Genomic DNA, 12,031 nt, shown 5'->3' on the forward strand with positions numbered 1-12,031 from the left:
CACCTCCGCGTTCAACACACGTACGGAGCGAGGACGTCTCCCGCGCCTTGATCTAGCAAGGAGGAGGGAGAGGTTGAGGAAGAGGGCTCCAACAGCAGCACGACGGCGTGGTGGTGGTGAAGCTGCAGGACTCCGGCAGGGCTTCGCCAAGCTCTTATGGAGGAGGAGAGGTGTTGGGGAGGGGAGGGGCTGCGCCTTGGATGTTGTCTACAGCCCTCCCCTTGCCCCTCTATTTATAGGGGAAGGAGGAAGGGGGCCGGCCCCCTCTAGATGAGATCTAGAGGGGGGGCGGCGGCCAAGGGGAGGGGGCTTGCCCCCCAAGCAAGGGGGGCGCCCCCTTTAGGGCTTCCCCCCAACCCTAGGCGCATGGGCCCAAGGGGGGGATGCGGCCAGCCCATGTAGGGATGGTTCCCTTTCCTCTACAGCCCATTAGGCCCTCCGAGAGAGGTGGCCCCTCCCGGTGGACCCACGGAACCCCTCCGATGGCCCCAGTACAATACCGATATGCCCCCGAACCTTTCCGGTGACCGTATGTCAACTTCCTACATATAAATCTTCACCTCCAGACCATTCCGGAACTCCTCGTGACGTCCGGGATCTCATCCGGGACTCCGAACAACATTCGGTAGTCACATACAAGTCTTCCTAACAACCCTAGCGTCACCGAACCTTAAGTGTGTAGACCCTACGGGTTCGGGAGACATGCAGACATGACCGAGACGACTCTCCGGTCAATAACCAACAGCGGGATCTGGATACCCATGTTGGCTCCCACATGCTCCACGATGATCTCATCGGATGAACCACGATGTCGAGGATTCAATCAATCCGTATACAATTCCCTTTGTCAATCGGTACGTTACTTGCCCGAGACTCGATCGTCGGTATCCCAATACATTGTTCAGTCTCGTTACCAGCAAGTCACTTTACTCGTATCGTAATGCATGATCCCGTGATCAACCACTTGATCACATTGAGCGCATTATGATGATGCATTACTGAGTGGGCCTAGAGATACCTCTCCGTCATATGGAGTGACAAATCCCAGTCTCGATTCATGCCAACCCAACAGACACTTTCGGAGATACCTGTAATGTACCTTTATAGTCACCCAGTTACGTTGTGATGTTTGGCACACCCAAGGCACTCCTACGGTATCTAGGAGTTGCACAATCTCATGGTCTAAGGAAATGAAACTTGACATTCAGAAAAGCTACAGCAAACGAACTACACGATCTTTGAGCTATGCTTAGGATTGGGTCGTGTCCATCACATCATTCTCCTAATGATGTGATCCCGTTATCAATGACATCCAATGTCCATAGTCAGGAAACCATGACTATCTTTTGATCAACGAGCTAGTCAACTAGAGGATCACAAGGGACGTGTTGTGGTCTATGTATTCACACATGTATTACGATTTCCGGATAACACAATTATAGCATGAACAATAGACAATTATCATGAACAAAGAAATATGATAATAACCATTTTATTATTGCCTCTAGGGCATATTTCCAACAGTCTCCCACTTGCACTAGAGTCAATATTCTAGTTACATTGTGATGAATCGAACACCCATGCAGTTCCGGTGTTGATCATGTTTTGCTCTAGGGAGAGGTTTAGTCAACGGATCTGCTACATTCAGGTCCGCATGTACTTTACAAATCTCTATGTCTCCATTTTGAACACTTTCACGAATGGAGTTGAAGCGACGCTTGATATGCCTGGTCTTCCTGTGAAACCTGGGCTCCTTGGCAAGGGCAATAGATCCAGTGTTGTCACAGAAGAGAGTCATCGGGCCCGACGCATTGGGTATGACTCCTAGGTCGGTAATGAACTCCTTTACCCAGACTGCTTCTTGTGCTGCCTCCGAGGCTGCCATGTACTCCACTTCACATGTAGATCCCGCCACAACGCTTTGCTTGCAACTGCACCAGCTTACTGCCCCACCATTCAAAATATACATGTATCCGGTTTGTGACTTAGAGTCATCCAGATCTATGTTGAAGCTAGCATCGACGTAACCCTTTACGACGAGCTCTTCATCACCTCCATAAACGAGAAACATTTCCTTAGTCCTTTTCAGGTACTTCAGGATATTCTTGACCGCTGTCCAGTGTTCCATGCCGGGATTACTTTGGTACCTTCCTACCAAACTTACGGCAAGGTTTACATCAGGTTTGGTAGACAACATAGCATACATGATAGACCCTATGGCCGAGGCATAGGGGACGACACTCATCTTTTCTCTATCTTCTTCCGTGGTCGGGCATTGAGCCGTGCTCAATCTCGTACCTTGCAATACAGGCAAGAACCCCTTCTTTGACTGATCCATTTTGAACTTCTTCAATATCTTGTCAAGGTATGTACTCTGTGAAAGACCAATGAGGCGTCTCGATCTATCTCCATAGATCTTGATGCCTAATATATAAGCAGCTTCTCCAAGGTCCTTCATTGAAAAACACTTGTTCAAGTAGGCCTTTATGCTTTCCAAGAATTCTATATCATTTCCCATCAATAGTATGTCATCCACATACAATATGAGAAATGCTACAGAGCTCCCACTCACTTTCTTGTAAATGCAGGCTTCTCCATAAGTCTGTATAAACCCAAATGATTTGATCATCTCATCAAAACGAATGTTCCAACTCCGAGATGCTTGCACCAGCCCATAAATTGAGCGTTGGAGCTTGCACACCTTGTCAGCATTCTTAGGATCGACAAAACCTTCTGGCTGCATCATATACAATTCTTCCTTAAGGAAACCATTAAGGAATGCCATTTTGACGTCCATTTGCCATATCTCATAATCATAGAATGCGGCAATTGCTAAGATGATTCGGATGGACTTCAGCTTCGCTACGGGTGAGAAAGTCTCATCGTAGTCAACCCCTTGAACTTGTCGATAACCCTTAGCGACAAGCCGAGCTTTATAGATGGTCACATTACCATCCACGTATGTCTTCTTCTTAAAGATCCATTTATTTTCTATGGCTCGCCGATCAACGGGCAAGTCAGTCAAAGTCCATACTTCGTTTCATACATGGATCCTATCTCGGATTTCATGGCTTCCAGCCATTTGTCAAAATCTGGGACCGCCATCGCTTCTTCATAGTTCGAAGGTTCACCGTTGTCTAACAACATGATTTCCAAGACAGGGTTGCTGTACCACTCTGGTGCGGAACGTGTCCTTGTGGACCTACGAAGTTCAGTAGCAACTTGATCTGAAGTTTCATGATCATCATCATCAACTTCCTCTCTAGTCGGTGAAGGCACCTCAGGAACATTTTCTTGAGCTGCGCCACTTACCGGTTCAAGAGGCAATACTTCATCAAGTTCTACTTTCCTCCCACTTATTTCTTTTGAGAGAAACTCTTTCTCTAGAAAGGACCCATTCTTGGCAACAAAGATCTTGCCTTCGGATCTGAGGTAGAAGGTATACCCAACAGTTTCTTTAGGGTATCCTATGAATACACATTTTTCCGACTTGGGTTCGAGCTTTTCAGGTTGAAGTTTCTTGACATAAGCATCACATCCCCAAACTTTTAGAAACAACAGCTTAGGTTTCTTCCCAAACCATAATTCATACGGTGTCGTCTCAACGGATTTCGATGGAGCCCTATTTAAAGTGAATGCGGCAGTCTCTAAAGCATAGCCCCAAAATGACAGCGGTAAATTGGTAAGAGACATCATAGATCGCACCATATCCAATAGAGTGCGATTACGATGTTCAGACACACCATTACCCTGAGGTGTTCCAGGCAGTGTGAGTTGTGAAACTATTCCACATTTTCTTAAGTGTGTGCCAAATTCGTGACTCAAGTATTCTCCCCCACGATCTGATCGCAAGAACTTGATTTTCTTGTCATGTTGATTCTCAACCTCACTCTGAAATTCCTTGAACTTTTCAAAGGTCTCAGACTTGTGTTTCATTAAGTAGACATACCCATATCTACTCAAGTCATCAGTGAGGGTGAGAACATAACGATAGCCACCGCGAGCCTCAACACTCATTGGACCGCACACATCAGTATGTATGATTTCCAATAAGTTGGTTGCTCGCTCCATTGTTCCTGAGAACGGAGTCTTGGTCATTTTACCCATGAGGCATGGTTCACACGTGTCAAATGATTCATAATCAAGAGACTCTAAAAGTCCAGCTGCATGGAGCTTCTTCATGCGTTTGACACCTATGTGACCAAGGCGGCAGTGCCACAAGTATGTGGGACTATCATTATCATCCTTACATCTTTTGGTATTCACACTATGAATATGTGTAGCATTACGCTCGAGATTCATTAAGAATAAACCATTCACCATCGGAGCATGACCACAAAACATATCTCTCATATAAATAGAACAACCATTATTCTCGGATTTAAATGAGTAGCCATCTCGAATTAAACGAGATCCTGATACAATGTTCATGCTCAAAGCTGGCACTACATAACAATTATTGAGGTTTAAAACTAATCCCGTAGGAAAATGTAGAGGCAGCGTGCCGACGGCGATCACATCGACGTAGGAACCATTCCCGACGCGCATCGTCACCTCGTCCTTCGCCAGCCTCCGCTTATTCCGCAGCTCCTGCTTTGAGTTACAAATGTGAGCAACCGCACCGGTATCAAATACCCAGGAGCTACTACGAGTACTGGTAAGGTACACATCAATTACATGTATATCACATATACCTTTAGTGTTGCCGGCCTTCTTGTCCGCTAAGTATTTGGGGCAGTTCCGCTTCCAGTGACCACTTCCCTTGCAATAAAAACACTCAGTCTCGGGCTTGGGTCCATTATTTGGCTTCTTCCCGGCAGCTTGCTTACCGGGCACGGCAACTCCTTGCCGTTCTTCTTGAAGTTCTTCTTACCCTTGCCTTTCTTGAACTTAGTGGTTTTATTCACCATCAACACTTGATGTTCCTTTTTGACTTCTAGCTCTGCTGATTTCAGCATTGAATATACCTCAGGAATGGTCTTTTCCATCCCCTGCATATTGAAGTTCATCACAAAGCTCTTGTAGCTCGGTGGAAGCGACTGAAGGATTCTGTCAATGACCGCGTCATCCGGGAGATTAACTCCCAGCTGAGTCAAGCGGTTATGCAACCCAGACATTTTGAGTTTGTGCTCACTGACAGAACTATTTTCCTCCATCTTACAGCTGAAGAACTTGTCGGAGACTTCATATCTCTCGACCCGGGCATGAGCTTGAAAAACCATTTTCAGCTCTTCGAACATCTCATATGCTCCATGTCTCTCAAAACGCTTTTGGAGCCCCGGTTCTAAGCTGTAAAGCATGCCACACTGAACGAGGGAGTAATCATCAGCACGAGACTGCCAAGATTTCATAACGTCTTGGTTCTATGGGACGGGTGTGTCACCTAGCGGTGCTTCTAGGACATAATCTTTCTTGGCAGCTATGAGGATGATCCTCAGGTTCCGGACCCAGTCCGTATAGTTGCTGCCATCATCTTTCAACTTGGTTTTCTCTAGGAACGCGATGAAGTTGAGGACAACATGGTCCATTTGATCTACAAGACATATTGTAAAGATTTTAGACTAAGTTCATGATAATTAAGTTCATCTAATCAAATTATTCAATGAACTCCCACTCAGATAGACATCCCTCCAGTCATCTAAGTATAACATGATCCGAGTTAACTAGGCCGTGTCTGATCATCACGTGAGACGGAGTAGTCAACATCGGTGAACATCTTCATGTTGATCGTATCTTCTATACGACTCATGCTCGACCTTTTGGTCTTCTGTGTTCCGAGGCCATGTCTGTACATGCTAGGCTCGTCAAGTCAACCTAAGTGTATTGCATGTGTAAATCTGGCTTACACCCGTTGTATTCGAACGTTAGAATCTATCACACCCGATCATCACGTGGTGCTTCGAAACAATGAACCTTCGCAACGGTGCACAGTTAGGGGGAACACTTTCTTGAAATTATTTCGAGGGATCATCTTATTTAAGCTACCGTCGTTCTAAGCAAATAAGATGTAAAACATGATAAACATCACATGCAATCAAATAGTGACATGATATGGCCAATATCATTTGCTCCTTTTGATCTCCATCTTCGGGGCTCCATGATCATCGTTGTCACCGGCATGACACCATGATCTCCATCATCATGATCTCCATCATCGTGTCTTCTTAAAGTTGTCTCATCATCTATTACTTCTACTACTATGGCTAACGCTTTAGCAATAAAGTAAAGTAATTACATGACGTTTATGTTGACACGCAGGTCATAAATAAATAAAGACAACTCCTATGGCTCCTGCCGGTTGTCATACTCATCGACATGCAAGTCGTGATTCCTATTACAAGAACATGATCATCTCATACATCACATATATCATTCATCACATCCTTTGGCCATATCACATCACAAAACACTTGCTGCAAAAACAAGTTAGACGTCCTCTAATTGTTGTCGCAAGTTTTTACGTGGCTGCTATAGGTTTCTAGCAAGAACGTTTCTTACCTACGCCAAAACCACAACGTGAATTGCCAATTTCTATTTACCCTTCATAAGGACCCTGTTCATTGAGTCTGATTCGGCTAAAGTGGGAGAGACAGACACCCGCCAGCCACCTTATGCAAGTAGTACATGTCAATCGGTGGAACCAGTCTCACGTAAGCGTACGTGTAAGGTCAATCAGGGCCGCTTCATCCCACGATGCCGCCGAATCAAGACAAGACTAGTAACGGCAAGCAAATTGACAATTTCGACGCCCACAGCTGCTTTGTGTTCTACTCGTGCATAGTAACTACGCATAGACCAAGCTCATGATGCCACTGTTGGGGAACGTAGCAGAATTTTAAAATTTTCTATGCATCACCAAGATCTATCTATGGAGTCATCTAGCAATGAGGGAGATAGGAGTGCATCTACATACCCTTGTAGATCACGAGCGGAAGCGTTCAAGAGAACGAGGTTGATGGAGTCGTACTCGTCGTGATCCAAATCACCGAAGATCCTAGCGCCGAACGGACGGCACCTCCGCATTCAACACACGTATGGAGCGAGGACGTCTCCCGCGCCTTGATCCAGCAAGGAGGAGGGAGAGGTTGAGGAAGAGGGCTCCAACAGCAGCACGACGGCGTGGTGGTGGTGAAGCTGCAGTACTCCGGCAGGGCTTTGCCAAGCTCTTATGGAGGAGGAGAGGTGTTGGGGAGGGGAGGGGCTGCGCCTTGGATGTTGTCTACAGCCCTCCCCTTGCCCCTCTATTTATAGGGGAAGGAGGAAGGGGGCCGGCCCCTCTAGATGAGATCTAGATGGGGGGGGGCGGTCAAGTGGAGGGGGCTTGCCCCCCAAGCAAGGGGGGCGCCCCCTTTAGGGTCCCCCCCAACCCTAGGCGCATGGGCCCAAGGGGGGGATGCGGCCAGCCCATGTAGGGCTGGTTCCCTTTCCTCTACAGCCCATGAGGCCCTCCGAGAAAGGTGGCCCCTCCCGGTGGACCCCCGGAACCCCTCCGATGGCCCCAGTACAATACTGATATGCCCCCGAACCTTTCCGGTGACCGTATGTCAACTTCCTACATATAAATATTCACCTCCGGACCATTCCGGAACTCCTCGTGGCGTCCGGGATCTCATCCGGGACTCCGAACAACATTCGGTAATCACATACAAGTCTTCCTAACAACCCTAGCGTCACCGAACCTTAAGTGTGTAGACCCTACGGGTTCGGGAGACATGCAGACATGACTGAGACGACTCTCCTGTCAATAACCAACAGCGGGATCTGGATACCCATGTTGGCTCCCACATGCTCCATGATGATCTCATCGGATGAACCACGATGTCGAGGATTCAATCAATCTGTATACAATTCCCTTTGTCAATCGGTACGTTACTTGCCCGAGACTCGATCGTCGGTATCCCAATACCTTGTTCAGTCTCGTTACCAGCAAGTCACTTTACTCGTACCGTAATGCATGATCCCGTGATCAACCACTTGATCACATTGAGCTCATTATGATGATGCATTACCGAGTGGGCCCAGAGATACCTCTCCGTCATACGGAGTGACAAATCCCAGTCTCGATTCATGCCAACCCAACAGACACTTTCGGAGATACCTGTAATGTACCTTTATAGTCACCTAGTTACGTTGTGACGTTTGGCACACCCAAGGCACTCCTACGGTATCCGGGAGTTGCACAATCTCATGGTCTAAGGAAATGAAACTTGGCATTCAGAAAAGCTACAGCAAACGAACTACATGATCTTTGAGCTATGCTTAGGATTGGGTCTTGTCCATCACATCATTCTCCTAATGATGTGATCCCGTTATCAATGACATCCAATGTCCATAGTCAGGAAACCATGACTATCTTTTGATCAACGAGCTAGTCAACTATCACTAGGGACGTGTTGTGGTCTATGTATTCACACATGTATTACGATTTCCGGATAACACAATTATAGCATGAACAATAGACAATTATCATGAATAAAGAAATATAATAATAACCATTTTATTATTGCCTCTAGGGCATATTTCCAACATATTGGGCTTTATTATACACTTTTATATTATTTTTGGGACTAACCTACTAACCGGAGGCCCAGCCCAGAATTGCTGTTTTTTTTGCCTATTTTAGGGTTTCGAAGAAAACGAATATCAAACGGAGTCCAAACGGAATGAAACCTTCGGGAACGTGATTTTTGGAACGAACAAGATCCAGGAGACTTGGACCCTATGTCAAGCAACCAACAGGGAAGCGACAAGGTAGGGGGGAGCGCCTACCCCCCCCCCCCCAGGCGCGCCCTCCACCCTCATGGGCCCCTTGTTGCTCCACCGACGTACTTCTTCCTCCTATATATACCTACGTACCCCCAAACGATCAAATACAAAGCCAAAACCCTAATTCCCCTGCCGTAACTTTCTGTATCCACGAGATCCCATCTTGGGGCCTGTTTCGGAGCTCCACCAGAGGGGGCATCGATCATGGAGGGATTCTACATCAACACCATAGCCCTTCCGATGAAGTGTGAGTAGTTTACCTCAGACCTTCGGGTCCATAGTTATTAGCTAGATGGCTTCTTCTCTCTTTTTGGATCTCAATACAAAGTTCTCCCCCTCTCTTGTGGAGATCTATTCGATGTAATATTGTTTTGCGGTGTGTTTGTTGAGACCAATGAATTGTGGGTTTATGATCAAGTTTATCTATGAACAATATTTGAATCTTCTCTAAATTCTTTTATGTATGATTGGTTATCTTTGCAAGTCTCTTCGAATTATTAGTTTGGTTTGGCCTACTAGATTGATCTTTCTTGCAATGGGAGAAGTGCTTAGCTTTGGGTTCAATCTTGCGGTGTCCTTTCACAGTGACAGTAGGGGCAGCAAGGCACGTATTGTATTGTTGCCATCGAGGATAACAAGATGGGTTTTTCATCATATTGCATGAGTTTATCCCTCTACATTATGTCATCTTGCTTAAAGCGTTACTCTGTTCTTATGAACTTAATACTCTAGATGCATGCTGGATAGCGGTCGATGTGTGGAGTAATAGTAGTAGATGCAGGCAGGAGTCGGTCTACTTGTCTTGGACGTGATGCCTATATACATGATCATACCTAGATATTCTCATAACTATGCTCAATTTTGTCAATTGCTCAACAGTAATTTGTTCACCCACCGTAAAATACCTATGCTCTTGAGAGAAGCCACTAGTGAAACCTATGGCCCCTAGGTCTATCTTCATCATATTAATCTTCCAACACTTAGTTATTTTCTTTGCTTTTATTTTACTTTGCATCTTTATCATAAAAATACCAAAAATATTATCTTATCATATCTATCAGATCTCACTCTCGTAAGTGGCCGTGTAGGGATTGACAACCCCTTATCGCATTGGTTGCGAGGATTTATTTGTTTTGTGTAGGTGCAAGGGACCGGCGCGTAGCCTCCTACTGGATTGATACCTTGGTTCTCAAAAACTGAGGGAAATACTTACGCTACTTTGCCGCATCACCCTTTCCTCTTACGGGGGAAAACCAACGCAGTGCTTAAGAGGTAGCACTTGCATTAGAGTAGTGTAGCATGTTACTGCTTTTGGTTAATCCTATTCTATTGCATAGCCTGTCATTGTTGCTACAGTTGTTGATACCTTACCTGCAATCCTAAATGCTTAGTATAGTTTGCTAGTTTATCATCAGTGACCCTACGTTCTTGTCCGTCTGCCATGCTATACTATCGAGCCGTGATCACTAGGAAGGTGATCACGGGTTTATACTATATATCTTATACTTGATAGATCTGATGACTAAAGATGGGTCGGCTCGTAGAGTACCCGCGAGTGATTCATGGATTGGGAGCTGAAAGGACCTTTGTCCCGACGACCCTCTGGGTGGATCTTTGTGGTGGAGCGACAAGGCAGGTTGAGACCACCTAGGAGAGAGGTGGGCCTGGCCCTGGTCGGCGTCCGTGGTTACTTCTATATAACACGCTTACCGAGATCTTGGTATTTGATCTGAGTCTGGCCACTGGCCTATACGCACTAACCAACTACGCGGGAACAGTTATGGGCACTCGACGTCGTGGTATCAGCCGAAGCCTTCTTGACGTCAGCGACTGAGCGGCGCGCGCCGGTTGGACCACGTAATGCAACTTCCTTTGTAATGGACGTTGCTAGATCTGCTCACCGGCCACGTACTAATAACCCACAAGTATAGGGGATCAATTGTAGCCTCTTTCGATAAGTAAGAGTGTCAAACCCAACGAGGAGCTAAAGGTAGAACAAATATTCCCTCAAGTTCTATCGACCACCGATACAACTCTACGCACGCTTAACATTCGCTTTACCTAGAACAAGTATGAAACTAGAAGTACTTTGTAGGTGTTTTTGGATAGGTCTGCAAGATAATAAAGAGTGCGTAAATAAAAAGTAGGGGCTGTTTAGATAAAGAAACAATAAAATTAGTATAGCAAGTGTGGAAAAGTGGTGGTAGGAGTTGTCAAATTGTCCCTAAGCAATTGACTACTTTACTATACCGATAGCAAGTTTTATGTGGGAGAGGCCACTGCTAGCATGTCATCCCTAACTTGGAATTCTATGCACTTATGATTGGAACTATTAGCAAGCATCCGCAACTACTAACGTTCATTAAGGTAAAACCCAACCATAGCATTAAGATATATTGGTCCCCCGTTGGTAACCCACAAGTATAGGGGATCGCAACAGTTTTCGAGGGTAGAGTATTCAACCAAATTTATTGATTCGACACAAGGGGAGCCAAAGAATATTCTCAAGTATTAGCAGCTGAGTTGTCAATTCAACCACACCTGTAAACTTAATATCTGCAGCAAAGGGTTTAGTAGCAAAGTAATATGATAGTAGTGGTAACGGTAGCAAAAGGTAATGATAGCAAAAGTAATGTTTTTGGTATTTTGTAGTGATGATAGCAATAGCAACGGAGAAGTAAATGAGCGAAGAACAATATATGGAAAGCTCGTAGGCAATGGATCGGTGATAGAGAATTATGCCGGATGCGGTTCATCATGTAAGAGTCATAACCTAGGGTGACACAGAACTAGCTCCAATTCATCAATGTAATGTAGGCATGTATTCTAAATATAGTGTGACGCCCGGGTAATTAAGCTACAGTAACCCTCTGGAAATGATGCCACGTCACCTCGGTTAGTGTTGATAATCTCACGTTAGTTCGAAACCGGTTCAAAATTCAAATTCAAAATATGGCAAACAACAAAGTTTTCAAACATTAAAACAAAAATGTTCGGACGGTGCCAAATATTACATAGGTAATTATAGTGAAGAAAGCACATGTTTAGAATATACTTAAATGCCCTAAATTAAACAAAACAGAAAAGGAAAATAAATAAAAGAAAAGAAAACACAAAAAAAGAAAACAAAACTAACAAAAATAAGAGGAAAGGAGCCCCCCACTGGGCCAACTGGCCCAACTGGCGATCATGCCGACTAGGCCGGCCCACCCCCACGCCTCCATAACCCCCCACGACACCCAAACCCTAACCGTCGCCCCACGTC

This window comes from Triticum dicoccoides, chromosome 2A (genome assembly GCF_002162155.2).
Source record: "Triticum dicoccoides isolate Atlit2015 ecotype Zavitan chromosome 2A, WEW_v2.0, whole genome shotgun sequence".
In the NCBI taxonomy this organism is placed as follows: Eukaryota; Viridiplantae; Streptophyta; class Magnoliopsida; order Poales; family Poaceae; genus Triticum; species Triticum dicoccoides.